The sequence below is a fragment of the Suricata suricatta genome, chromosome 4, assembly GCF_006229205.1.
Source record: "Suricata suricatta isolate VVHF042 chromosome 4, meerkat_22Aug2017_6uvM2_HiC, whole genome shotgun sequence".
Lineage (NCBI taxonomy): Eukaryota > Metazoa > Chordata > Mammalia > Carnivora > Herpestidae > Suricata > Suricata suricatta.
In genome coordinates, this window is record NC_043703.1 from 22900450 (window position 1) to 22928374 (window position 27925).

The 27925-nt window shown below is 33.9% G+C and overlaps 1 long non-coding RNA gene across 1 annotated transcript in view; it reads right to left on the reverse strand.

Moving 5' to 3' along the window:
• Positions 1-23987: 23987 nt before the first annotated feature.
• LOC115290468 overlaps positions 23988-27925 on the reverse strand; it is a 66118-nt gene continuing 62180 nt past the window's right edge. Inside the window, exons 5-6 of the long non-coding RNA XR_003908118.1 lie at positions 26096-26180; positions 23988-24387 (exon numbers count right to left, since the gene is read on the reverse strand). This is a non-coding gene — a long non-coding RNA (uncharacterized LOC115290468). The remainder of the gene's footprint in view (positions 24388-26095; positions 26181-27925) is intronic.

Consider the following 27925-nt stretch of genomic DNA (forward strand, 5'->3'; position numbering starts at 1 on the left):
TGCTGTGCCATTTGCTAAGAATTGGACTCGAATTCATTCTAGACATCATCACTACTTTTTCTAGTGGGATGATAGAATCATTCTTCAGGGAGATTCTTTAAGTACAATAAGAAAGAAACAAATTTCATCAAATGAAAGTCAAAATAAAAAAGGCAAACCCTTGGATCTTGGAATCTGAATCTATATTTTTATTTCTATATTAAAATTTTTTAAATGTTTTTATTTATTTTTGAGAGAGAGAGAGAGAGAGAGAGAGCGAGTGAGCATGAACAAGGGAGGGACAGAGAAAGAGGGAGAAAGAAGCCGAAGCAGGCTCCAGCTTCTGATCTGTCAGCACAGAGCCGGATGTGGGGCTTGAACTCATGAACTGCAAGATCATGACCTGAGCTGAAGTTGGTCACATAACAAACTGAGCCACCCAGGTGCCCCTGTATTTTAATTTCTTGATGGGCAAAGAGAAAGAAAATATCTCATTATTATTATTGAATAGAGGTCTTTTTTAAAAAAAAACATTAAATAGGTTTTAGACTTCTTTTGCACAGGGTTAAATGGAGGCTGACACTAGAAAGAATTAGCAATGCACATGATTTCTCTGATTCAAGAGCTTACTTGGGTACTTCCAGTTGATACAAAGTAGGCTTAAGACAACTAACTCTTAATTATTGTATATGTGAAGTCCCTAAATATAATTTCTAATTCCTTAAACAAAAGACAATCTATTTTTATAGTTAGTCTTTGCCTATGGCCTAAGGGATGTAAAGAGTTCTATAAGAAAATAATTGGTGATATTCTCATACCTTATTCATGACTTTCTTTCTTTCTTTTTCTTTCTTTCTTTCTCTCTCACTCTTTCTTTCTCACTCTCTCTCTCTTTCTTTCTTTCTGGCATCAACATTTTTTTTAACCAAATACATTTTAAATTCCTTCCCTGCCATGAATATGCTTGATTGTTTTTCACTGATATGATATCCCCAACTGTCTGTGAAATATTTTTTCCTAAACATTATACAAATTTAGAGGCTTAGTGTTAAAATGATAAAGATTTGCATCTATGTAGATCCACTAATGAAACTAGCAACAATTCTTGCAACAGTTTTGATGCCATAGTATTGAATGAATATTTCTTGACTCATTTCTGTCATTCAAGTATACACAGTCATTGTGTCAAAGATTAAGAATCAACAATTTTTTACATTAGAAAGGTAATAACAGAGGAATTCTTATCTTGGATACAGCGTGTGTCCAAACAAGAAATCTAGAAAAATATATAAGGAGAATTTCATTATAAGTTTCAGTAATACATTCAAATCTATTGTTGTCAAGGAGTATTCTAGAAATTAGAGTTTTAGTTTCATTGTTGGCAACATTCCCTTGCATCTCCTGCCATGTTATCAGAGCTTTGGATCTTGATTCTTGAACTCTTCCACAGAAGTTTTTCATTTTGGTCAGTAAGAAAACACTCTGTGGATGTTCATCCCATCTCTTATGGCTCTTCTGTCTACCTAACTTCTTCTGTCGGGCCTTTCTTCAATTCAGGGTCATATCTCAGATGCTGACATACAATTTTGCTATGTGTTGCTGCTAGGTATTCTATACCATGAGGTAAAATTGTGAAGGTAGGGGAAAAAATAATCACCATCTACAAGATTTGGTAAACTATTTCATATACAAGCAAGTCTTTCCTATTGTCGATGATAGCCTCTTCTGACAAGGCTAATATTCATAGTTGTACTACTGTAAACAGAATTTCTCAACATTTCCTTACGTTTTTACTAATCCATAAAATTAAAACACCTAAGATTACCGAGGAACTTGTTATATTACAACACGGTTATCAAATACTAAACAAAGTTATGATAAAACAGTATATGTCCTTCTTTATTGCACATGAAAAAATAAGACCTAGGCACATGTAATAATTACTATAATTCTGAAGTTGCAGACTATTGGAAGTCTTTAACACTACTAAATAAATATGTAACAACTGCAGTCTAATATAAAAATATATGTAATTTATACTGCTGATAAATGCATAGATACAGCTCAAATCTAATGAGTTTCCTACATACATAATGAATGAAATGCTGAATTCTAGGTAGAAGTCACTGAAAATAGAGATTTTTTCTTTATTGGTATCCAAAATCCATGGATCTCATGAGATCTCATGGACTCTGGTTTGTAAATCTATGTCCTTAATTATTTGTATCCCCCACATTCAATCATACATGCTACCAAGTCTCCTGCTCTATTATCCAAGATTTAGTCAATGTTAGAATCCCTTGACAAGTGGAGAGAAAAGCACCTGCACTGCTTCAAAAATGGTCTCAAATAAATTTTTTTTCTCCATCCTTACTGCTCTTTCTCTTTATTTATTGTTCACTATTACATGAGCATCTTAAAACTCCATTACTTTAATTTGTAACCTCTTGCAATCAATTTTACATTAAAAAACCAGAATGATCTTTTAAATATACAAATCTGATCATGTAAATTAGTGTCCCTTTATTAAATTCCTTATCAACTGCATTGGGTTTACTTTTGTTTTCAATAATCTCTGGGCACAAATGTGTAACAGGATTGGTTTATTTATTTTTCATCAAATATATTTTTATGACCTTAATATCAGTAAGAATCAGTGGTAAAAAGTGGGTCTGTGTGTGAGTGTGAGTACGTATGTGTATCTATCTGTGTTTGGTTATGTTAATGTGTGTATGAGCATGAACACAACGAATAACAAAATTCCTCTTCATGCATTGTTTTCTGCTTCTCTGCAGATGGTGTCTTTAAGCTTTGGTATATGGAAATGTGTTAATTTGTGTGATTCTCAACATTTTCAGGTTATAATAATAAGCATTTTATATATTACTGCTGGAGGGCATGAAAGTGTGTCCTTGCAATGACAAAGTACATTGGAAAGCAATTTACATCGTAAGTAATTGTGGCTAAATGAAAATGAAGACTTAAAAAAAAAAAAGGTATTTCAGGTTCTTTGGCTTCTTTCATTTTGTTTGTTTTTGTTTAATTGGAGGAAATTCCTAGTGATATATTTAGTGCTTTTAAAAAAATGGATATTTTCTATGCCAAGCAGATTTGGCAAAGTGAAAATCCAATCTGTTGAAAGATGAATTTGTGTAATAGTTATACAGAGAGTGATGTTCTCTCTTCATTTTCACACTCATTGTGACCAGCTCTCCCTTGTGCCCAGTTCATATATCTTCACGTATACAATTTACACCACTTGGTACTGGAATGCATGTAAATGGTCTACATTAAAGCTGATGATTAACAAAAATGCATGTACATAAAATATGTGTACTGCTTTAAGCTGCCTCAAAACATTTGTAATTTAACTAAATTATGACAAAATTAACTGTACCACAGAAGCAGCTACCTTTTTGTCTTAGTCCTCTTGGGCTGCTATAACAAAATACTACACACTTGGGTAGAAACAATAGAAATTTACATCTCACAGTTCTGGAAGCTGGGAGTTAAAGATCAGGTTCCAGCATGGTCAGGTTCCGGTGAAGACCCTCTTCTGGGCTGCAGATTGCTTATTTTTGCTCTGCCTCCACATGGTAGGAAGGGCTAGGGAACTCGGTGGGGTCTCTTTTATAAAGGTATTGACTCCAATCACGTGGGCTCTGCCTTCACAACCTTATCATTTTCAAAAGGGCCTATCTCTTAATTCCATCACTTCAGAGATTAGGATTTCAACATGGATTTGGGGGACACACAAACATTAGGACCTTTACATAATAAGTAAATGTATGTGCTTTATTTTATTTGAAAAATAACAAGGAATTGCTAACACTAATATTTTTTACATTACTATCTGGGATAAGTAATCATCTGTTTTAAACAATGATTACAAAATCTATCAGCATTTCAGATTTTCATTAAAATACTTTCTTTAGATTTGTTTAAAGAGTCACTTGTAAATGTGGTTGAAGGTAAATAATATCACACTGGGATTATTTAAATTTACTATGACATAGATTTTCAGAATATCAAGTTTACTTAAAGATTTTGAGGAGAGACATTGAATATTGAAGAAAGATATGGCACAGATATGCATAATTTTAAAGAATAAATTATGAAGATTCAGATATGTTTTGACTTTGCAGAAAGATGAGGTAGGCCATATGGAATTGTTCTAAACTCTTTCCCCTCCCCTTACTGTTTAGGATTCATCCATGGAAAATGTTTGGGAAACTCCTGAGAGAAATGTTAAATTTAAGAAAGCATCTTGTAAACAATGCAGTGAGCGAAATTGGCCATTTTGTAGATACTGGTCTATCTTGAGGGCTTGGTTTATATACAAGATTTGAGTTTAAATATTTCAGATTATTGCCCCAGGGAATTGTGGCTTTTCAGTTGATTGTTTGCAGCATGAATGTAACCACAGTATATTTCTACACACACACACACACACACACACACACACACACACACACACACATACACACACACATGCAAACATGCAAAGTAGTTCACACACACACAATTACATGTATGTAGAATTTACTTTAATAATTTTAGTTAGGAATTCAATGCAGACAAGTACCGTAAATAACTTTTAAGAGTAGCTCCTTTCCTAATAAAAAGGTAAAACTTTTTTGGGGAACCTGGGTGGCTCAGCTCGTTAAGCATCCAACCTTTGATTTCTGTACAGATTTGTGAGATCAAGCGCTGCAGTGGGCTCTGCACTGACAGTGTGGAGCCTGTCTGGGGTTCTTCCTCTCACACTCTCTCTGACCCTTTCCCCTTTGCATTCTTTCTCTCCCTTTCTCAAAATAAATAAATAAACATTATTAAAAACATAAGTAAAACTATTTTTAAGAAGTAAAACTTTTAAAAAGAATTTATTTCCTAGTTACTTTTTGATATTTATGAATTAGGTAACTTTATTTTTCTGTAACAATATCTTACATAGAAATTCTATACATTTCCATATATAGTTCATACAGAAAACATATAATGTATTTTAAAATGAAGTTTTTATATGAAAAATCATAACCTTTAAAGATGCATAGAAAAATGCTATTGTGAATGAATATGCATTTTCATAGAAAAATTTGTGGATAATTATTCCTCCAAAGATAATGCATATTTTGAGGATATCTCTGTTTTCTGAAAATACAGGATCTTAAGTATATTATCTATGGATTGTTAATCATTATTAGTTTATATTTTTATCATTTTATAAATAATTTCTACATGCACTCCAACTTTGTTTCCTTTTAAGTTATTCTATCTTTGAATCATCCTTTTGCCAACGTCTTCTGTGGAATACAAGGTAAGAAAGCATTTGTGTGGGAGTGCCTGTGTGGCTCAGTCAAATAAGTCTTGGACTCTTGGTTTCAGCTCCAGTCATGATCTCAAGGTTCATGAGTTTGAGCCCCGTATTGGACTCCGCACTGCTGGTGCAGAGCCTGGCTGAGATTCTCCCTCTCTCCCTCTCTCCCTCTGCCTCTCCACTCCCCTCTCTAGTTCTCAAAATAAATAAATACACTTTAATTTAACAAAAAGAATAAAGCATTTGTGTGGAAACACCGATCTGAAGATATATATGTGGAAGAAATATAGAAGAATATTACTCAGCCATAAAAAAGAATGAAATCGTACCATTTATAACAACATGAATGGACTTAGAGGTACCATGCTAAGTGAAATAGGTCAAAGAAGGAAAGATTTCACATGATTTCACTTATCTGTAAATTCAAAGTAAAATCATATGATATTTGTCTCATTCTTATATCATTAAAAACAAAATAAATGAAAACTAAAATGAGAGAAACAGACTCATACATACAGGAAGCAAACTGTTGGTTACCAGTGTGAGGAGTGGTTGCAGAGTGGGTGAAATAGGTGACTGGAATTAAAAGATACAATCTTCTAGTTAAAAATGATAATGTGTACAGCATAGAGAATATAGTCAATAATATTCTAATAACTTTGCATGATGATAAGTGGTAACTGGATTTATCAATGGGATCAGTCATAATATAAAAAAATATCAAATCCCTCTGATGTACACCTGGAAATAATTAGATATTGTATGTCAATGATACTTTCAAAAAGATTAGCAAGAACGCATTATGGAGAAAACAGAATTTATAGATCTCTGTAATACACTGACGATACTGAGATGTCCTTCTCTCTGGAATGTTAAATGGAAAAAACTCTGTTCTTCATTTCCTTTGATGTAAATACTCTCATTAATTCCATCTGAATGGAGATTTCAGTTAAATCAGAACATTTTTCCCTGAAAAAGCCACTATTTTATATTTATACATATCTTCTAAAATTACCTCAATTGAGTGTATGTGTATGTGTGTACTTGTATGTATATACACATGTGCACACACTCTGAAGACTGAAATAGAACATTGCTTTTGTTATCCTGCCTTTTGCAACAACCTGGATTAACCTGGAAGACATTATTCTAAATGAAATAAGCCAGAAAGACAGAAAAAAAAAAAAAAAACCCTGCATGATTTCACTTATATGTGACATCTAAAACTGTGGAAACAGAAAGTAGAAAAGTGGTTACCAGGGGTAAGGAGGTGGGGGGATGAGGAGGGGCTGGTTAAGTGGTACAAAGTTGCATTCATGTAACATGAAAAGTTCTGGAAATCTGATATAAAGCGTGAAGACTATAATTAATAATATGGTTCGAATTCTGGGAGATTTGCTGAAAAAGATTTCAGGTGCTGTCACTATTTAAATGGTAACTATACGAGGAGATAAATATGCTAATTAGCTTGATTGTAGTAATCATTTCACTGTACATATATGCGTTATTATATATGCACTATGTACAATATGTATTTGTATATAATATAACCTAAATACACACAATTTTATTAAATAATTAAAATATAGAACAAAGAAATAGTGAAAAATGAAACAATCAGATTTGAAGAAAAACAGAATACACTTCAATATGGAGAGGTAAATATTTAATATCTTTTTATTATTTATTTTTTAATGTTTGTTTACTTTCCGAGAGACAAGAGACAGAGTATGAGCAGGGGAGGGGGCAGAGAGAAGGACATAGAATCGGAAGCAGGTTCCAGGCTCTGAGCTGTCAGCACAGAGCCCAATGCAGGGCTCGGCCTGTGAACTGTGAGATCAATACTTGAGCTGAGGTCAAACGCTTAACCGACTGAGCCAACCTGATGCCCCAACTACTTCATATCTTTCTAAACTGAAAAAAATAAATTATGGTTTTGATGTGGTCAGCAATTTTAAGGAGTTGAGCCTGAACTAATAAGCAGTGTCCTAAGTGTTAATTGCGATCACAGGCATTTCCCCAAAGATGCCAAAAGCTTGGAAGGTTCTGAGAACCCACGTACCTCTTTGGTCTTGAGGGTTTCCCTTCTCACGTTGGCATTTCATCTGTGATGTTATTATTATTGTCAAGCTACTATGTAGATTTACAATCATAATATATTTTTTCATACATATTTTATTTGTATCTAGATGAATAGAGCTTTCTGACAATTTTAAATATGTTTCCAAAGACCAGGGACAGAAATTAAATCTTGGCACTTCAACTCCTACTCATTCCACTTGCCACAATTGCTGACTAATATGGCTTATCTTCTCAAAGTGATTTCATTTTGATTTGCAATGGCCATGTTTTAGAATAGAATAGAAAAAACTAGTCATTTTTCTAGTCAACACAAATGAAGATTTTTTCATTGAATTTCCTCCATCTATTACAAATTTTTTTGTGTTATAATAATACAAAAATAAACTTTCCTCTTTAAGAAATCACATGCGGATTGAGCTAAGGCTTTAAGCTATATTTAATCTAAACAAATCTACTGGTAGAAATTAACATATTCAGTTAGTCAGTGGTGGGTTTTACTGCCTCAGAGCAAGCTCCTAGTTTGACAGCATCCCTTCCAGAGGGGAATGTTTATGGTATTCTGTTGCTTTGGTTGTTAAGCTGTTATAGAGAAATTACCATGTATCAGGCAATGAGGTGTGAACGTGTAAACATCTAGATGTTCTGGGTGGGGTGCTGAAAGGGTTAATGCATCTCTCCCCCATTAATTAACAGGAAATAAGGTAGGCCATTTAGAGAAAAACACTGATATTTTATATTTACGTAAATAATAATAAATTACTCTTGAAATTATAGGCACTATTTTATTGTAACCTAAACATCAAGAAGTAAGTGTTATATGCCCACAGCTATTTTTCTGGAATTCACTTTCTTTTCATTCCTTCTCTTTCTTTGGTGTATTTCCTAAATTTAAATGTCATAAGGACTTCTTCTGTATATGTTTAAATAACAAAGAATGTTAGTTTCCCTCTTTGTGAAGCAGGCTCATTGGAGCTTTAATTCTTCCCAGGTTCCTCTTTGTGTGCTTTAAGTTGGCTCTTCAAGTAAAATATACCACATGTACAAAAGCTCTGACTCTCACTGCTGCATGTGGCTCTTCAAAGATAGCACCTCACATGTTGATTCCTTTGCCACTCCGAGGCTGTCCCAGGATTCTATCTATTGGTCCCTTTGAACAGTCTTTGAAGTGCCACATGTAACTGCAGAAAGTCCTGGGATGCATCACCACATTACAAATTCCAGCTGCAAGCCAGCTTCCTGCTGCAGTTTAGGGATTGGAAAGAGATCACAATATGCCATCCATCTTGTTAAAATAAGTTTAGGAAAGTTGTGAAAGGGGAAAAAATGTAAGAGAATTGAGTCTCAAAATAGCCTTTAGGCAGCTAATACATGAGATCTCTCTCAATCAGTTGAATTCAGTATTAGCTATGGTATTTTTGTGGCAAATCCTGAACAAATTGAAAATAATGACTCTAAAGTAAGTTCCTGTCCTTAGTGCTCTCTCCCGCTCCCCCAATCTCTCTCTCTTACACAATTCTCAACTTGTCTTCACTTTGCTCTACTTTTGGATATGGATCTAAATATATTTATTTTTAAAAGAACTACTGACAATAACAACCACAACAAAAATTTGTAGATTGAATATATAAAAAGGAAACACACAAACATTACCAATTTTAATATCTGTTGATGTTTATGGAGTTAGCATATGGATTGATCTTAATGGAAAAAATTCACATTCGAGCTATAAAAGGAGAGATCTATTGTTTTCTGGTCTTATTTGGCCAAGGACCAGAAAATTGTGGTGCATTATGTATTGGTTACTCAGGGTGTCTACTTAGGTTCTTGGTTTTTTTTTTTTTTGTATTCTATTTATATAAAAGGAAACTTACGTTTTCTTTTAATGAAGTATTTATTCTGATCACATGAATTTGTGTTCAAGTTCGTCTTCTCTTAACAGAATTTAATTAGGGAGAAAGTGGACACACACTATTTTTTCTATGAAGTTAGTGTTTGTCAGTATCCATAACAATTTTAATCTATTCATCTCCCTTGTTTGTTCAGCATGTATTCTTTCAAAATAAATTTGCTCATATTTCATTACTATTTCTTTGTTGTTCCAAATGTTCACACAAATCTGGACTTGGTTAAATCTCCATTCTAAATATAGTCAATGTAGCTCATTGTTTTGGAGGAACTGGAAAAAGCATGCTGTAAGACATGCATTGATTTTGATGACAAAATTTTGGGCCTCTTTAATTCTGTTAGATAGGTTTCATGATGACATAGCCCTTCTCTATTATCTGGATAATTTCTTTTTTTAAGCAACTTTTTAAATGTTTATTTTTGAGAGAGAAAGAGACAGAGTGGAACTAAGGAAGGGTCGGAGAGAGAGAGAGACACAGAATTCAAAGCAGGCTCCAAGGTTCTGAGCTATCAGCACAGAGCCTGACGCTGGGCTTGAACCACGAACTGTATGATCATGACTTGAGTGAAGCTGGAGGCTTAACCAACTGAGCCACCCAGGTGGATAATTTCTTTTCTTAATATTTATTTATTTATTTACTTATTTATTTATTTTTGAGAGGGAGAAAGAGAATGTGGGAAGGGCAGAGAGAGAGAGAGAGGAGAGAGAGAGAGAGAGAGAGAGAGAGAGAGAGAGAGAGAATCTCAAGCAGATTCTGTGATGTCAGCACAGAGCCAGATATGGGGCTCAATCCCACAAACTGTGTGAGATCCAAACCTGAGCCTAAATTGAGAGTCAGAAATAACTGATTGAGCCACCCAGGCACACCATCATCTGGAATATTTCTATCTTCTGACTCTTGTACTGGAGGTCCTATGCTCTGGATCTAATGTATTCTGCATTCATAGCATACATTTTCCCCTAATCCTGTTTTTTATACGAAGTCTTCCAGGAGCTTGCTCTAAAAGGATCTATGTGAATTATTTGATTGTGCTCATACATGTCTGAAAATGTGTTTATTCTTACTCCTACTTGATTCTTGCTTTATAAGGAAGATAGGTTTGGAAATTTAAATTGTGAAAATGTTTCCTGAAGATATTTTTTGGATGCAAAATGAAATAATATAATATTTACCATCTTAACCATTTGTAACTGTACAGGTCAGTAGTGTTAATTATATTCACATTGTTTTGAAACAGATTTCCTGAACTTTTTCATCTTGCACATTAAAAACTCTACTGAAGAAAAACTCCCATTTCCTCTTTCTCCTAATTGTTGACAACCACATTCTGCTTTGTTTCTATGATTCTGACTACTTTAGATACCTGATATTAGTGAAATTATATAGTATTTGTCTCTTTGTGACTGGTTTATTTTACTTAGCATGATGTCCACAAGGTTCATGTGACAAAATTTCCTCTCTTTTTATGGCTGAATAATATTCCACTTTACATTTATAGATAGCACTTTTTGTTTTCCATTCATGCATCAATGGCCATTTGGACTGCCCCTACCTTTTGGATACTGTGAATAATGCTGCTATGAAAAGGAGTGTGTAAATATCCCTTCCAAACTCCACTTTCAATTATTTGGATAAAACCCAGAAGTGGCATTATTGGATCATACTGACATTCTATTTTTACTTTTGGGAGAAAATTCCACACTGTTTTCTAGTGTTCACATCATTTTATAATCAAAAGATCCAATTTCTCCACAGCTGTGGCAACATCTGTTAAAACATGTTTGTTTGTTATTATTTTTGTTATTTTAATTTTACCCATCCTAATGAGTATAAAGTACTACCCTACTATGGTTGTTTTTTAAGTTTATTGAGAGAGAGAGAGAGAGAGAGAGACAATGCACATAGGGGAGGGGCAGAGAGAGAAGGAGAGAGAGAATTTCTAGCAAGCTCCATGCTAGAGCCAAATTCAGTGCAGAGCCCAACTCAGGGCTCAAACTCACCAACCATGAGATCATGACCAGAACCAAAACGAAGAGTCTGACATTCAACCAACTGAGCCATCCAACCACCCCCCTACTGTAGTTCTGATTTGCATTTCTCTGATGATTAGTGATAGTAAGCAGCACCTTTTCATATATTTGCTAACTATTTGTATATTATCTATGGAGAAATATCAGTATAGGTCTTTTGTTCATTTTTTAATTGGGTTAAATGATTTTTGTTGTTAAGATACAGGAGGGTTTTTTTAAATAAATGTTCTAGATATAAATCTCCTATTAGATGATTGGTAAATATCTTCTCCAATTCTGTAGCTTACAGTTTCACTCTGCTGATTGTGTCTTTTGATGTACATAAATTTTCAATTTGATGTAGTCCCATTTGTTTATTTTTGCCTTTGTTATTTGTGCTTTTGTGTTGTCATATACAAAATCATTCCAATGTCCAATCTCATGAAGCTTTTCCCTATGTTTTCTTCTAGTTTTGTAACTTTAGGTCTTATGTTTTAGATCCTTAATCCATCTTGTGTTATTTTCACATATAGGATAAGATACAGATCTATTTTCAGACTTTTTTATGTGTATTTTCAGTTTTCCCAACACCATTTGTTAACAAGACTGTCCTTTCCCTATTGAATGATCTTGGTACCATTGACAAAGATCATCTGACCACATACACAAAGGTATATTTCTGGACTCTCCATTGTTTTCCATTGGCCTTTTTGTCTGTTTTTAGGCCATTACTATACTGTTTAGGTGATTATAACTTTGTAATATATTTTGAAACTTCAAAGTATTAGTTCCCCAACTTCTTTTAAAAATTATTTTTGCTCTTCAGAGTCTTGAGATGCTATATGAATTTTAAGATAATTTTTATATTTTTGCAAAAATGCTTTATATGTTATGGACATTTTAACAATAAGTCTTTCAATCCCTGAATTTTTGTTCCTTTTCCATTTATTTGTGTCTTCTTTAATTTTTCTTCAGCAAATTTTGTGGTTTTCAGTGTACAAGACTTTCACCTTCTTGGTTAGGTTTATTTCTGAGTAGTTCATTATCTTTGATGTTATTATAAATAGAATTGCCTTCTCAATTTTATTTTCACATTGTTCATATTTTTAATTAATTGTTCATTCTTAAAGTATAGAAATGCAACTGAATTTTATGTGTTGATTTTACATCTGGCAATTTTGTGGAATTTATTGGTTCTAACAGGATTTTTGTGGACTTCTTAGGGGTTTCTACAGATGAGATAGTAGTATCTGTGAAGAGAGATAATTTTACTCCTTTATTTCCAATTTGGATGTCTACTATTTCTTATTGTTGCCTAATTACTCTGGTTAGGACTTCCAATTGTATGTTGAATAAAAGTGGAGAAAACAGACACCCTTGTTTTGTTCCTAATCTTAGAGAAAAACTTTCAGTTTTTTACCACTGAGTATGATGTTAGCTATGGGTTTTTCTTTCATAAATGGCCTTATTATGTTGATGTAGTTCTCATCTATTACTTGCTTTTTTATTTTTTTTTCATCATGAAAAGCTGTTGAGTGGTGTCAAATGGGTTTTCTGCATCAAACGAGATGATTATGTGCTTTCATCATTCTATTAATGGTGTATACTGCACTGACTAATTTCAATATGAAGAACAATCTTTACATTCTAGGAATAAATCTTACATTGACATTGTGTATACTACTTTTGTGGTGCTATTAAATTCAGTTTGCTATTATTATTTTTTTTGAGGATTTTTGCATCAATATTCATCAGGGGTATTTCTCTAGGGTTTTTTGTTTGTTTGTTTGTTTGTTTTCATGTGGTAGTGTCTTTGTTTGGCTTTGATATCAGAGTAATGCTACCTCAAAGACTGAGCTTGACAGTATCCACTCTTTAATTTTTGGAAGAATTTCAGGAAGATTGGTATTAATTCTTCTTAAGTTGTAGAATTCTCCAGTAAAGCCATTTGGTCCTGAGTTTCTCTTTGTTGGAACATTTTTTATTGCTGATTCAATCTCTGTAGTCATTATTGATCTTTTCATATTTTTTTGAGGGGGGAGAGTATAAGTGGGGGAAGGCAGAGGGAGGGGACCAGAGGATCCCGAGTGGGCTCCCTGCTGATAGGCTTTCATCAGGAAGCCCACTGTGGGGCTTAAACTGATGAACTGTGAGATTCTGACCTAAGCTGATGTTGGATGCTCAACTCATGAGCCACCCAGGTCCCCCAACAGATTTTCTAAACTTTCCAGATTTAATATTGGTAGGTTGTGTGTGTGTATGAACTTATCCATTTATTCTAGATTACCTAACTTATTGGCATACAGTTGTTCATAATACTCTTTTATAATCTTTTTTCATTTCTGTGACATTGGTTGTAATGTCTCCTATTTTATTTCTGATTGTTGATTTTTAAATATTCTCTCCTTTTCTCTTGTTAATCTAGAAAAGGATTTGTCAATTTTTCTGAGCTCTTAAAAAACCTGACTGTTAATATTATTGATTCTGTTAGATTATTTTTCTATTCTCAGTTTTATTTAACTCTGCTTTTACCTTTATTATTTCTTTCCTTCTGCTTACTTTGGGATTAGTTTGTTCTTCCTTTCCTAGTTTTTGAAGATGTAAATTAGACTGCTGATTTCATATTTTTAAAAATTATATTTTTTTGCAACTATAAACTTTCCTTTTAGCACTATTTCACTTAATCTAATAAATTTTGGTATACTGTTTTCATTTTCATTTGTCTCAAAGTATTTTCTAATAGCCCTTGTGACTTCTTTTTGACCCTGTAGTTGTTTAAAAGCATGTGGTTTACTTTCTACATGTTTATGGATTTTTCAGTTTTTTTCAAGATTTATTTGTTTTAATTCCATTGTGATCACAAAAGTTATATTGTATGATTTCAGCCATCTGGAATTTTTTAAGGCTTCTTTTCTGATCTAACATGACTGATCATGAAGAACGGTGGATGTGCACCTGAGAAGACTGTATTCTGCTGTTTCGTGTCTCGGTGTCCTGTAGGTCTGTCAGGTACAGCTGCTCTATAAGGTTATTGGTCTATAATGTTGGTCAAGTCCCCTATTGTCTTCTTAATCTTCTGTTTGTTTTTCTGTCCATTATTTAACATATTAGAGTCTCCGGGGGCCCCTGGGAGGCTCAATCGGTTAAGTGTCTGACTCTTGATTTTGGCTCAGGTTATGTCATAGCTCCTGAGTTGGAGCTCTGAGTCAGGCTCTGCACTGACAGCAAGGAGGCTGCTTGGGATTCTCTCTCTCCTTGTCTCTCTGCCCCTTCCCTGGTTGCATGTTCCCTCTCTTGAAATAAATAAATAAACTTAAAAAATAAAGTATTAAACTCACCTCCTATTGTGTTGCTATTTCTTTTTTCAATTCTTGAAAATATTGCTTTATATTTGTAGGAACTCTGAAGCTTTGTGTTTAATATTTATAATTATTCTTTCTTCTTATGTAATTGACATTATAATAATTATATAGTATCCTTCTTTGTCTCTTGACCAGTTTTTGACTTAACATCTACTATAAAAGGTATTAGTTTCGCCACCAGTACTGTTTTTGTTACCAGTTGAATGGAATATCTTTTCACATCCTATCCCTTTCAGCCTATGTGTGCATGTAAATCTAAAGTCTCAAAAGTTGTCATAAAAGTATATTTCTGAAATAAATAAATAACCTCCTTGTAGACAGGCCTTAATTGGATCCTGGTTGTTTTTTGTTTTGTTTGGTTTTACTCATCCAGCTAATCCACACCTTTTGATTGGAGAGTCCATTCTAGTTATATTGAACATAATCACTGTTTTGGGAGAACTGATTATTGTTACTTTGTGACCTGTTTTCTGTATGTCGTATAGCTTTTTGCCTCCCTCTTACTACCTTTCTGTTTCTTGTTTTGTTTTTTTAACATTAATATGCTTTTATTCCCAAGCTCGTTTCCTTTTATGTATACTCTATAGATATTTTCTCTGTCGTTACCATTGCAATTACCTAAAACATCATGAAATTACAGCATTTTATTTTAAACTAATAACATCTTCAATTGCATATATGTGTCATTTTATGTAGTTTTATTTTGTTGTTTGGATTGGGTATGTTTCTTGTTTTTTTTTTATGCCTTGCGCATGTTTTGATTTTTTTGGTTGGGATTTGGGTATTAAAACAAAACAAAACGACACCTTTCCCCATCTTTGTATAATCGCTTCACACAGGTGGAGGCCTTCACTTAGCCGTACTGCAGGTTCTAGGATCTTTTAGACCTTTTCTGATCTCTCCCGCCCCCTGGTGTCTGCCTGCAGAACTGCTGCTGCTCACCGACCAGAATCAAGTGAGACAGAAACCAGTCTCTTAGGCAGTCCCACGCTAGCAGAATATTGGATGTGAGTTGCACTTTTTCGTTCCTAAGGGAGTAGCACTGGTATGGGGAAGGGGATGTCTCCCAACTGCTTTGCACTATTCAATAAAGAGTTGTGCCAAATGACATAAATTTCTTATCCCTTCTGCTGGAATTCCTTCTTGGTTGCACATAGCCTTGGTGCTATAGGTTTTCTTTTATTTTTTTAAACGTTTATTTATTTTAGAGGGAGACAGAGTGCAGAGAGAGAGAGAGAGAGGGAGACACAGAATCCAAAGCAGGCTCCAGGCTTTGAGTTGTCAGCACAGAGCCTGGGGTGGGGCTCGAACTCACAAACTGCAAGATTGTGACCTGAGCAAAAGTTGGACCTCAACCCACTGAGCCACCCAGGCACATTGATGCTATAGGTTTTCATTTGGTCTCTAGAATTATCACAGAGACATTCTGATCCGTATGTTGTTGTTAACTCCTTGTCTCTGTAGGGGAAAGAAGGCTTATGGTTTCCTAGTCCCCTATCTGGTTGACGTCACTCTTCCCTCAGGTTTTGAAGGCATAACTCCACTGTGGTCTAGCTTTCAGTGCTATTATGGAAAGTTCTGGAACCATTCTGTTTCAAGGTATTCTTACTTATTTTTTTCTTCGGGGATGCTTTGGGATCTTTTCTTTGTTTCAAGTATAATGTTCTAAAGTAATATGCTTTCCTCTGGGCTAATTTTCATTCTTTGTTCTTCAAAATTTGGGGCTTTTTCAAACTGAAAACTATTTTTTAAATTATTCCTAAAGGGCTTTTCTTATATTATTCAAAGGTGCCATCCACTCTCTTATTTTCTTTTCTTCCTCTATTTTTTCTCTATTCTCTTTATCTGTAATTATTATATTACTCTGAAAACGAGTCTTTTAGATTGATCTAATTTTCTTATATTTCCTCTTCCACTTTCCCTTGCTCTATTTCCTGGAATATATTTTATACATTTATGTTCTATCCCTTCTAATTGTTGCTGCTGCCTCTTCGGTCTATTAAGGTACTTAGGGCCACTTTGCTTCTCATAATTAAATGTTGCCATTTGGCTTCTGCCACTATGTGATTCCATTACATTTTCTGGAGTTTAACTATGACGGTAGAGACAGAACCGTGGTGGGGGGTTTAAAATTCATCCTAAAGATATTTCTCTTGGGTGAAGATATCATTAGGGGTTTCAAGTAAGACGAGAGCAGAAGTACCAGGCAAAAGAAACAGATCTGCTGCTACTGGCAAAAAAAAAAAAAGACTCAGAGTGATTTTGGGGTTAGCATCATTCTGAGTCTTCCTAATTTACCATGACAACACCATTCTATTCCTCAACATATCATGATTTTCCAACTAATACTTCAGTATTCACAGTTCCACTCAAGCTGCTGACTCTATGCCTTCAATTTGGCAATCTGAAGGAGTATCTTCTGTGCCTGATTTTTTTTTTTTTGGTCATGTGAGCCTTATGGATAAATGATCAAAGGAAATCACAGATACTTTCTGAGCAAGGGTCTATTCTTGAGCTGAAAATTTGAAATCATGATTTTATAATTTTCTGTCTTCAAGCGTCTGTGCATGTTTTAAATAATTAGCCTGCTCTACAGACCTCATATCCCTTCTTTTCTTGAATAAATGGTTTGCAGAAGCCACACAATTTACCAAACTGTTGGTTTTATTATACCCTTTACTTCAGGTGACCACAGGTGATAATGTTACTTCAGGTGACCACAGGTGATAACTACCTAACACATCAGCACAAATAATGACTAGCAGCAGCTATCTACCAATGTTAACAAAAGTCCTGTTTTCAAAATCTCTAAATGCTCTAAAAAACAATTAAAGATTTTTATTTTCTTGAACATCTGTTACTTTTAACAGCTCTGTAGCATCACTCAGTGAAGTCTGGTTCAGTACTGATTAGAGTTCCCACCCTAGTTAGTTGTAAAGAGTAAATAATTTTTAAATTAATATTGGGATGAGGGGACAGATCCTAAATTCAATACGCAGAAACGTCTTTCGATGTCAGGTTAAAGAATGGGTCTATCTAAGAGTCAGGGGAACCTACTTTGAGTAAGAAACTGCAAAATATAAAAGCCGTCTGTTGAGATGGGAGGATGCCACTACAGCTGTTTGAGCCAGAAGCATGTTCTCCACGACCTGATTCACATTAGCTGAACTGCTTTCCTGCTATGACTCAGCTACAAGCTCACATCACACACTGGGGAAACTTGTTTGTGGAATATAAGTCATAGCCAGAGTCTCAGCATGTTGGATGGCAGTCTGAAGGAATTTTGAGCAAACCAATCTAAATAATCAGCTTCTTCTAGTTAACAAAGGGATAAAAGAGAAAAAAAGCACAAAAAGAAAACAGCAAATCGAGTCTGATATCCAAGCCATTCAGCCTGATTTGTCAGCATCATGTCAAAGTGAGTGTCTGCTATAAATAGTCCTGCTTAGCACTAGCACTAGAGAATATGGGAGAAGAGAAATTCTCACCATAAGTAGTAGCAGGAGTTACGTATTTTAGTTTCTTAATCCTAAACAGATAATCACACTGTTCCTGGAGTATATCTGATGGTTGGGCCTGGTGTCAAAAATTTGGAAAACTGGAAGCAAGAGGTGTGACTCTTCAGAACGAGGCACAAGTCTACATATATACATGATGCATGCTTTTTAAAATTTTAATTAATTTATTTTAATGTTTATTTATTTATTTTGACAGAGAGAGAGAGAAAGAGGCAAAGAGAGAGAGGGAGAGAGAGAATCCCAAGCAGGTTCTACACTGTGAGGGAAGAGCCCTATGTGGGGCTTGATGCCAGGAACTGTGCGATCATGACCTGAGTCTAAATAAGAGTCAGTTGCTTAACTGACTGAGCCACCCAGGTGCCCCTATGCATGATCCATATTAATGCTTTTTAAATGGGTGTCAGGACACTATGTGAAAGATACATTTTACTGGTGATACTACAGTCACTGCTATATATATATATATATTTTTTTTTTTTTGAGAGAGAGAGAGAGAAAGAGCACAAGCAAGGGAGGTGCAGGTGCAGAGAGAGAAGGGGATGGGGAATCCAAAGCAGGCTCCACTCTGACAGCAGTAAGTGCAATGCAGGGCTTGAGCTCATGAAACAGGAGATCATGTCCTGAGCTGAAGTCAGACACTCAACTGACTGAGCCACCCAGGCACCCCATCACCATATATCTTGATATTGTCTCAGGAATTATTTGCTGCCTCTAAATTCAAGAAATAATTTTTACAATACTTATATCTCTGGATAATAACCATGTGTATGTTAACAATTTTTCAGATGTCAACACTGGGGGAAGTGATACATGACATTTACTAAAAGCTAACGTGGTGAATATTTACTATGGGTCAGAAACTGTCCTAAGTCCTTCACGTATTTTAACTCCTCTACTATGCACTTCATTCTGTTATTATTCTGATATGAGCAATCTGGTCCTTACGATGGACCTCCCACATATCCAGACTGTGGTTCAATGTTGGGACTGTGGACACTACATACACATGAAGAGGATACAATTTATTGTGGATGTAACTGACGTCTCTGGGGAGAGCAACACAGTTCTCTCAAGGAGATCCAAAGTGTCCTGAGGAAGCACATGGAGGAGACGGCCTCAGGGTTTTCAGTATGCTGAGTTGCAGGGCTGAAGGTGAGGGTTCCTGCCAAGGGCAGGGGCTTTGGGTTTGCAACTTCCACCAGTGGATACAGGACATGGCTAGACTGTCTTAGCTTGTGTACCTTGGGCCTCAAGGCAGGGAGTAGTTGTAGAAGGCCATCAGATGTTTTTTTTTAAACTTGAGAGAGAGAACATCAACTAATAACTAAATGGAGATGGTTCTCCCTGTAATTCCATTATATAAAAATCACTCAAGAAGAACATACAAATTAAAATGTTAAAGAAAGGGTTACCAGGAGGGATCAGAAGGATGTTTAAGGGAAAAAGCTTGAAGACATTAAAAGGGAAGGAAAAATAAGAAAACTGATTCATCGTAAAGAGAATTGGGAATAGAGGAACAATCTGATAATAAAAATTGAATGTTGTAAAACATAGCTTATGAAATATCATTTAGTATAGACAGCCCTAGAAAGGCTAGATGATAGATATAAATTTTTATTTGAGGAGCCAATAATTAACAAGCAGTTTGAAAAGGAAAAGAGACAAATAAAATTATATTTGAGAAGGAGATGAGTTTGAGAGAGAGATTTCCTATGTTTCTACTTCCCCCTTTGGTATATCATTGTACTTATAAAGATGAATAAGTAATTCATGGTTGCCTTACATATTTAGAACATACAAATTAGCAATCATTCTAAATTCTATACTCAAACCTAAGCACTAGTAATAATTTGTGTCTTTCCTGATCACATTCTCAGTCATGGTATCCTATTACATATAACTGCTATGAAATTAGACAACTGTGTCAAGCTTTCAAGGTCAACAAGTACTGATACATTATTATTTTAATAGGAGTCATATTATTACATTGTATTATGGATACATTACATTTATTTTGAATTATGTCTCCTGAAATGCAACAGTTCTATATACACCTGTGCAGAATGTGTTATTTTAAAAACATTTTTATTATATATTAATTATGATTATGTTAATTGTTAGTTTATTTTCCAAGAAGGCTGCCAAATAACATTAACTGAGATTTCCAAGGTGTTATATATTAATGTGGGTTTTAAAAATGTATAATTCTGTAAAATACTATTTCTTTTGCTATAGGTTATTTCAAATTCTCTTTTATATTTTCAAATTGTGTTTTTGCCCACATTTGTGTATTTTCAAAACTGTTCTGATAGTTTGTTTTGGAGGAAGTTGGAAAAACTAAGCAACTTCACTCTTGATACAGAGATATTGACCAGCTACAAGTAGTATAAAGAGAGCTGGCCACAAGTAGACCACTGAAGATCATAAGAGAACTGAAGGGGGAATGACCATCTGTGCTCACAAAGCACCACAAGAAGAATCCTGGATTTGGGACTGGAAACATGACCATGCTATCTTATAAAAATTGGTGAGTATCAACCTACTTTTGATTTATCAATATAATAGTTTTCCTGAAATAATTACTGTCTTAATTTTAGTCTAATAAAATTTCTTTTGAGATTTCTTGCATTCATGGATATTTTTAAAGATTTATTTTTATTTATTTACTTTTTGAGAGACAGCAAAAGTGAGAGAGGGAGAGGAAGAGAATCCAAGGCAGACTCTGCACTGTTAGTGTAGAGACTGATGCAGAGGTCTAACTCATGAATGTTGAGAACATGACCTGAAATAAAATCGAGTTTGCCACCTAACTAACTGAGCTTCCCAGGTGCCCCTGAATATTTTTTAATGTTTATTTCTTTATTTTGATTGTGAGAGGGAGAAAGGGAGAAAATAGACGAGCAGGCTCTGCACTGTCAGCACAGAGCCCTATGTGAGTCTCAAACCAAGGCTGAGATCATGACCTGAACCTAAATCATTCAACCAACTGAGCCATCCAAGCATCCCTCATTCATAAATTTTACCAGAGATAACTGTAGCCAAATGTGACAACTTTAAGTTTTCAATGTTGCTAATCCTCATTAATTAACCAGAAACAAAGCTTAAATTTTATAATTGTTAAGTATGCAATGTTTCAATGGTCCTAGTTCTAAAGTCTTTTTCCCTTATATTCTCAGGGGAAAAATTAACTTATCCTCAAAATGGAAACATTCTTTTATATTATAAGTAAACACACACACACACACACACACACACACACACACACACACACACACGAATGATTTGCCAATACTCTCAAGTAAACTCAGCATTTCCAAGTAAAAATGATCAGACAAGATTCCAAAAGGCCAACTATATACTCAGTAGTTTGTTATCTAATGCACACAATGAATCCTACATCAACTAGAATTGAGTTGATGTAATTTTTTTGTTCTCATGGCACAAACACTTAAAAAAAATAAGTAGATAGCAAAGTACTAGCTAATTTGCACTGAAAACCAAAATAAAACTACTGTTTTAGTGTCTTTTTGTGTGAAATGAAAAGTAATCTGATAATTTCATGGATAAACACAGGTATGAATAAAGTATGTATTTCTAAAAAAGCAAACATAATTTTGTTTTAAATGTGACTATAATTATCAAATTTCTATATATTTTAAAAAATATAATAGTTTCTCATGATTTTAAGCACACTTGAATATTATAAATCTCTATATTAAACAAATTAACAATGTATGAACACAAAGTAGTCATGACAGCTTTGGAGAAGATCTAAAAGATTTTACTTTTATCATCATAGGGAATCTGGGACTTGGAAGGATGCCAAGACATGCTGGCTACATCTTTACTTCAAAGTAATTATTCATTTTTAACAACCCAATGCCAATCAGGCATCGATGAAGAAAATAACATCCTGCTGTTTTACCAATTTATAATCTTTCTAATTTCAATTTTATAAGAATTTGATATTAAATGTGAGAAAAAAGTGTCTTCTTCATAATGAGGTCTCTGAATTACTGTTTGAAAATTCTTTGTGTCTTATTTTATGTATTTAGTTCAAAAAGATGCAATGACTTTCAAGTCTTGATAAACTATCATTTCCCTATGGTTGTTTAAGAAATTGAAATTCAAATTTGTGAAAGATACAAGATACCTCAGGATAATGGATATAACAAACAAATGAAAAAAACACACCTCTACCTTCTCCATAGCAACTTAGAAGCTTTTTTAAGGATAACTTTTAAAAATTCCAATATAAGTTATGCTGCCATGATCAAAGTCTAAATGCGTAGTTGTGTTTCTTTAAACTGAAAATGTTACCCGCACAACATAAAAATCAAGTGTGTGAATCAGATTAATCAACTTTGGATAATTTTCCCTGAAAAGGCAGCATAATAAATATATATATAAAGTTGACTGAATACTTAATCTTCTGTACTGTCCTAATCTTTAAAATCATCAAAAATAGACTCAATATGACTTCTCCTGATCTTTCAGTAGCATAAGTTGTAGAAAAAATACTATTTTATCTGTAATTTACATATATAAGAAAACATAAATTGACATCAGGCTAGTGAAATTGAGAAAAAGAGAAGGAAAAAATAGAACACGTTTTAACAAACAAAATTGAACATCTTCTGAGTACCTTAGCATTTTGGATCATATGCAGGATTTTATTACCTGTCCAGAAAAACATCACCATTCAATTTTTTCACAAACATATTGTTATTATTCCAAAGTAATAGCCATAATATTACTATCCAATTAAGTGTTATACTCCTGCATGCAACCACAAAAATCTGTGAATGAGGTAATATTGTATTCTCATTTTACTGGATAGAAAAATGTATCATAAGGAAATTATGAAGGTCACATGAAGTAACAGAGTGGGGATTCTAGAATCCATGGCTTTAAACCCTGTATGTGCTGCCTTTCAGATTAAATCATGGTTTTTCTTAAAATGAAAATGAAACATACCAACATGGCTTCAGAGCCTAGAGTGATCTTGTTTCTCTCCCCCAATCTCCTTATCTTCATCTCACATGGCACCCTCTGGGAATTGAACTTGGTAGGTCTTTTGGTTTCTCAAATCTCTCATACTCCCTCTCAACTTGAGGAGTTGACATGCTCTTCCACTTTCCATTGCATTCTTTTCAAAGCCCCTTTAAATAAATTATTTCCAGTGTCTTTCCAATCTAGATTTAAAATAACTTCCAAAAATTTCCTTTCAAGAAATGCTGTGATTCTCATTGTAATTGAGGTTTTTTTCCGTATGCATTTATATGAGTAGTTTCCTTATCTTAATAGTGCAAATATTAATTGCAGCTATGCATTTATTAACATGATCAATGTATAATTACATTGAAGAGCCCCTCAACAGAATGAGATCTTTATGAAAGTAATAATTTTTTTGCTTATACATATACATCAATATGCTTGGCATATTGTAGGCACTCAATTTGTACATAAGGGTAAAAATTGCATAATTTGATGTTATGTACCACAATTTATTAATAGAACATGAGTATAAATATGCATTTAATAATTTATTCAGTAGAAATAAAATAATATCCTAATTTCACTTTTTAGATTTCTTATGTGAATGTTGCAAGTCCTAACTATCTAAATTTTCTCAAGGCATATGACCATTTATATCATCCTCTGATATCAATAAAGAAATTCTCTTAAAATGTTCTTGTTATTTCTTTTCTGACATATACTAGAGGCCTTACATTGTTAATCAGAATTTTACTTATAAAGAGAATAAAACAATATCCACAAGAATTTTTTCAATAAATTTAAAACATCCTTGCTTCTGAATATTTGGAAAATATGTTAAGAAAACTTTTAGTAAAGGGCACATATCCTTTAGATATAAAAAAGTACATAAATAAACATACAAGACACTTAAAAATGCTTGACACACAATAATTTTTGTTATATTTGTCAACTTACTTTAATACCAGACACACCAAATAGTAGAATATCCTAGTTGTACCTAAAAATCATTTTTCTCCCTTTTCCATAGTACTGAATTTATATTGGGCACATAACCTTCCAGAATACAGATCATATGCCCCGGGTCTTTTTCTTTTTCTTTTTCTTTTCTTTCTTTCTTTCTTTCTTTCTTTCTTTCTTTCTTTCTTTCTTTCTTTCTTTCTTTCTTTCTTCTTTCTTTCTTTTTTTTTTATTGTAGCAAGGTGTGACTATATTCTGGCAAAGGATATAAATGAGATTAATGATTAATGTGTGTAATTTCCTGGTTGTTTCCCTAGTAGTAGAATTCTGCCTTTTATTTCCCCTTTTTGCCTCCCATGGGTGGCTGTTAGCACCAGGTGGTCAGCCATCTTGTACTAAGGGCATGAGAGACGACATTCCATTGAGGTTGTGACGTTACAATAGAAAGGGAGCTGGACTCCAGATGACTTCATGAAGCTGACTGCCTTACTAGCTCAAATTTTTATATAGCAGATGAATTGTCTTTGATTTTTTAAATCACTCTTATTTTGGGTTTCTATCACACTCAGCTGATATCATAGTTTAACCCACTCCCCATTAACAATTTTGCAAGTTAGCAATAAAAATGTACATATACATTTTATTAAATATTTCCCTTGAAGAAATTAAGATCATTCCTAGCTTGGCTTTATTGAACACTTTATTTTCTTAGTTATTGGTAGACCTATAACATTACTAGAATATGTTCTTTTGCTTATGTAAACTCTCATAATTTTTTTTCTTTATGTGTTCTATTAAATATTTTATGTTTTAATAGTCTTGGTTTTCTAATCCCTCAATTGAATTCAGTAGGTCATAAAATTTCAGTTCTGGCCAATAGATTCCACCCATCCTCCAAAGGCATTAATTAACTTTAGAAGATGTACTATGACAATTCCTCTTTTATTATATAATGAAGTCTTGGATGTTCTGTACTAGGTGGAGGAGTCTGATCTATGTGGATTTAGTTTCATCTTTACTCAAAATATGGTCCAATATCTCACTTAGTATCTTGTACCTCTATCTTTTTTCTTTTTTTTTTAATTTTTTTTTAATGTTTATTATTTTTGAGAGAGAGAGAGAAAGCAGAGGAGGGGCAGAGAGAGAGAGTGAAAGACAGAATTGGAAGTAGGCTCCGGGCTCTGAGCTGTCAGCACAGAATCCAATGTAGGGCTCAAACCCTCAGACTACGAGATCATGACCTGAGCTGAAGTCAGCCGCCCAGTCAACCGAGACACCCAGGTGCTCCTCAATCTTTTCTTTAATAAAATAATGTAAAGTGAGCATTTCTTCCTATAACTTCCTGAGAGAAGGACTATGTTCTTCTAGGCCCATTGGAAAGTATAAAATGGAATGTAAAATATATATTTAATAGAAAAAGGAATATATGGAACTCTTCAAACTTTAAATATCTCTTCTCTTACTTGTCATACATTTTTTATAATTTAATAACCAGAATAAGTATTCCATAGTTTTAAAGATAATTTTAAAAGATTATAGTTCTTATACAAAAAATATTCCATTGAACTTATTAATTATATATTTAAAATATATATTAAAATAAATTAACATGAAATTTATATAGAAAAGAGTCACCATTGGTGGTAGAGATTTGAGGATAGTAGAGGGTCAAAAATAATCATTGTTGATGGATCCGCAAATCTTTTAACAAAAGAATGTAGCAGGAATGCTTAGATTTTAAAGCCTAGATATCAAGAGAAAGCCAAGATTTTTAAGGCAATAGGTTTAGCAGAGATAATTTTAAAGTGAATCAATTTCCAGAATCACAATACTCTTTCCTAAAAGAGATCTTCCTGAAGTATTGCCTTTATCAATTCTGCTTTCCTAATTCTTTATTCACAATGATGTTTCTCTTTCTACAAAAAACAACATAAAATAAAAATAAACAGGAAATACCACATACTTATTCTCAAATTTAACATGATGCATCTGTGGATCCTTCTAGGACACAAAGAAACAAGGTGCTTCTAAATAATTTTCCAGTTGAGCTGAGGGAGAAATGTTGAGAGGGATAGTAATTGATTTCATAAAAATCGCAATATTATGGCAAGACTCCATGCTTTACATAGTAGACAGCTATATTATAATCAGAATTCAGAAGTTAACATGCGTATCAATCAAGCACATATTAACATTTCTATTTCATCAGAAAAATGAAGTAAGCCATTTTCTGACAGACGGAAAGTCTGATTAGCTAATTGGTTTGATTATGGAAGCTGGCCTTGCCAATTAGCTCTTATGATAGACATTTTCTGAACATTGAACAATATAAATCTGCTGCACTAAAGTATTAATAAAATCTTATTTAATGCATCATTAACTATACAATATGCCAGATATTACATCTTCATAATTTACATAAATGTAGAAGAATGTTAGTCATTCACTTAAAGATGTGTGAGGGTTTTTATGCTTATTCATGATTCTATGGTGGAACATGAAAGTAAAAATTCCTGAAGACCAGTAGTATAAATTTCCCTTTTACTATTTTGGTGTTGGTGATGATGAAGTAATAGTAGCGCCAGTTTGTCAAACAATATGATTTATTTTAACAAAATTCAGCTATAAAATTGCAAGCAGGGAAAACCAGAAAAGTGTATCAACCCATGTTTGGATTTTTATGATAGAGGGTAAGGAAGAGAGGAACAAGTAAGGTCAGGATACTGATCATGGCTAAAATGACTAACTTGTACATAAATTTGATAGGCAGAATGGATAAGGTGAAATCTGGGATCAAGTAGATACATTTCTTCTTTTTAATTCTTTTATAATGTTTATTTTTGAGAGAGAGAGAGAGAGAGACAAAGTATGAATGGGGGAGGGGCAGAGAAAGAGAGAGAGAGAGAGAGGGTGACAATAGAATCTGAAACAGGATCAAGCTCTGCGCTGTCGGCATAAAACCAGATGTGGGGCTCAAACTTGGGAAGGCAGGATCATGACCTAGGCTGAAGTTAAACGCTTAACCAATTGAGCCACCCAGGGCACCAAAAGTGAATATATTCCTGATACTAATAGATAATGTTCATGGTGAGGAAAGAGGAAAGCGAACAGAGAGCTTCTTTTAACTCTTAAAGGGCTTTTTCTATTGGTGTTCTCTCAAGAGCTGCAGTTGTTGAGAACTTGGTTTATTCATACAGTGGGGTGTGGAAATTTAAGATCATTTGGGATTCACTGTCAGCAACAGTCATAAAGATACATGAATCCTCTTAATTGTCTCTTGGTTACTGGCTCAGAAAGTTTTAAATAGCTTATGGCCTTTTAGAATAAGGGTTTAACTTCCTAGGATAAATCTCATCCTAGGTAACCCACTTGACTTTGAAAAAATCAGTTTTCTTTTAAAAACAACATGCCCAGTAGGAGATAAAACATTAAGTAAATAGATGGAATTGGTCTTAGACCTCACCTCATCATTAAAATGTAAGGAAGATTATCTCTCTTCTGGATAAGAGAAGAATCATGGAAATTTTAAGTCCTTGAAGCTACAGTTGAAAACTTGTGAAAATAACTAGGAATCTCAAAAGACTGCCTGCACAATAAAAGGCTATATAAATTGATGATTTCTCCAAGAAAGAGCAAATGAATATGGTTATTTTGATCCAAAGGGACACTACAGGGAGCAGGTCTGCAATTGAAATATATGTAATCATAGATTTGAGTGTATACACCTGTAAGGAAGAAGTACACGTTCTAAAATGACTTTCTAGGGGCTGCCTGGCTGGCTCAGTGAGTAGAG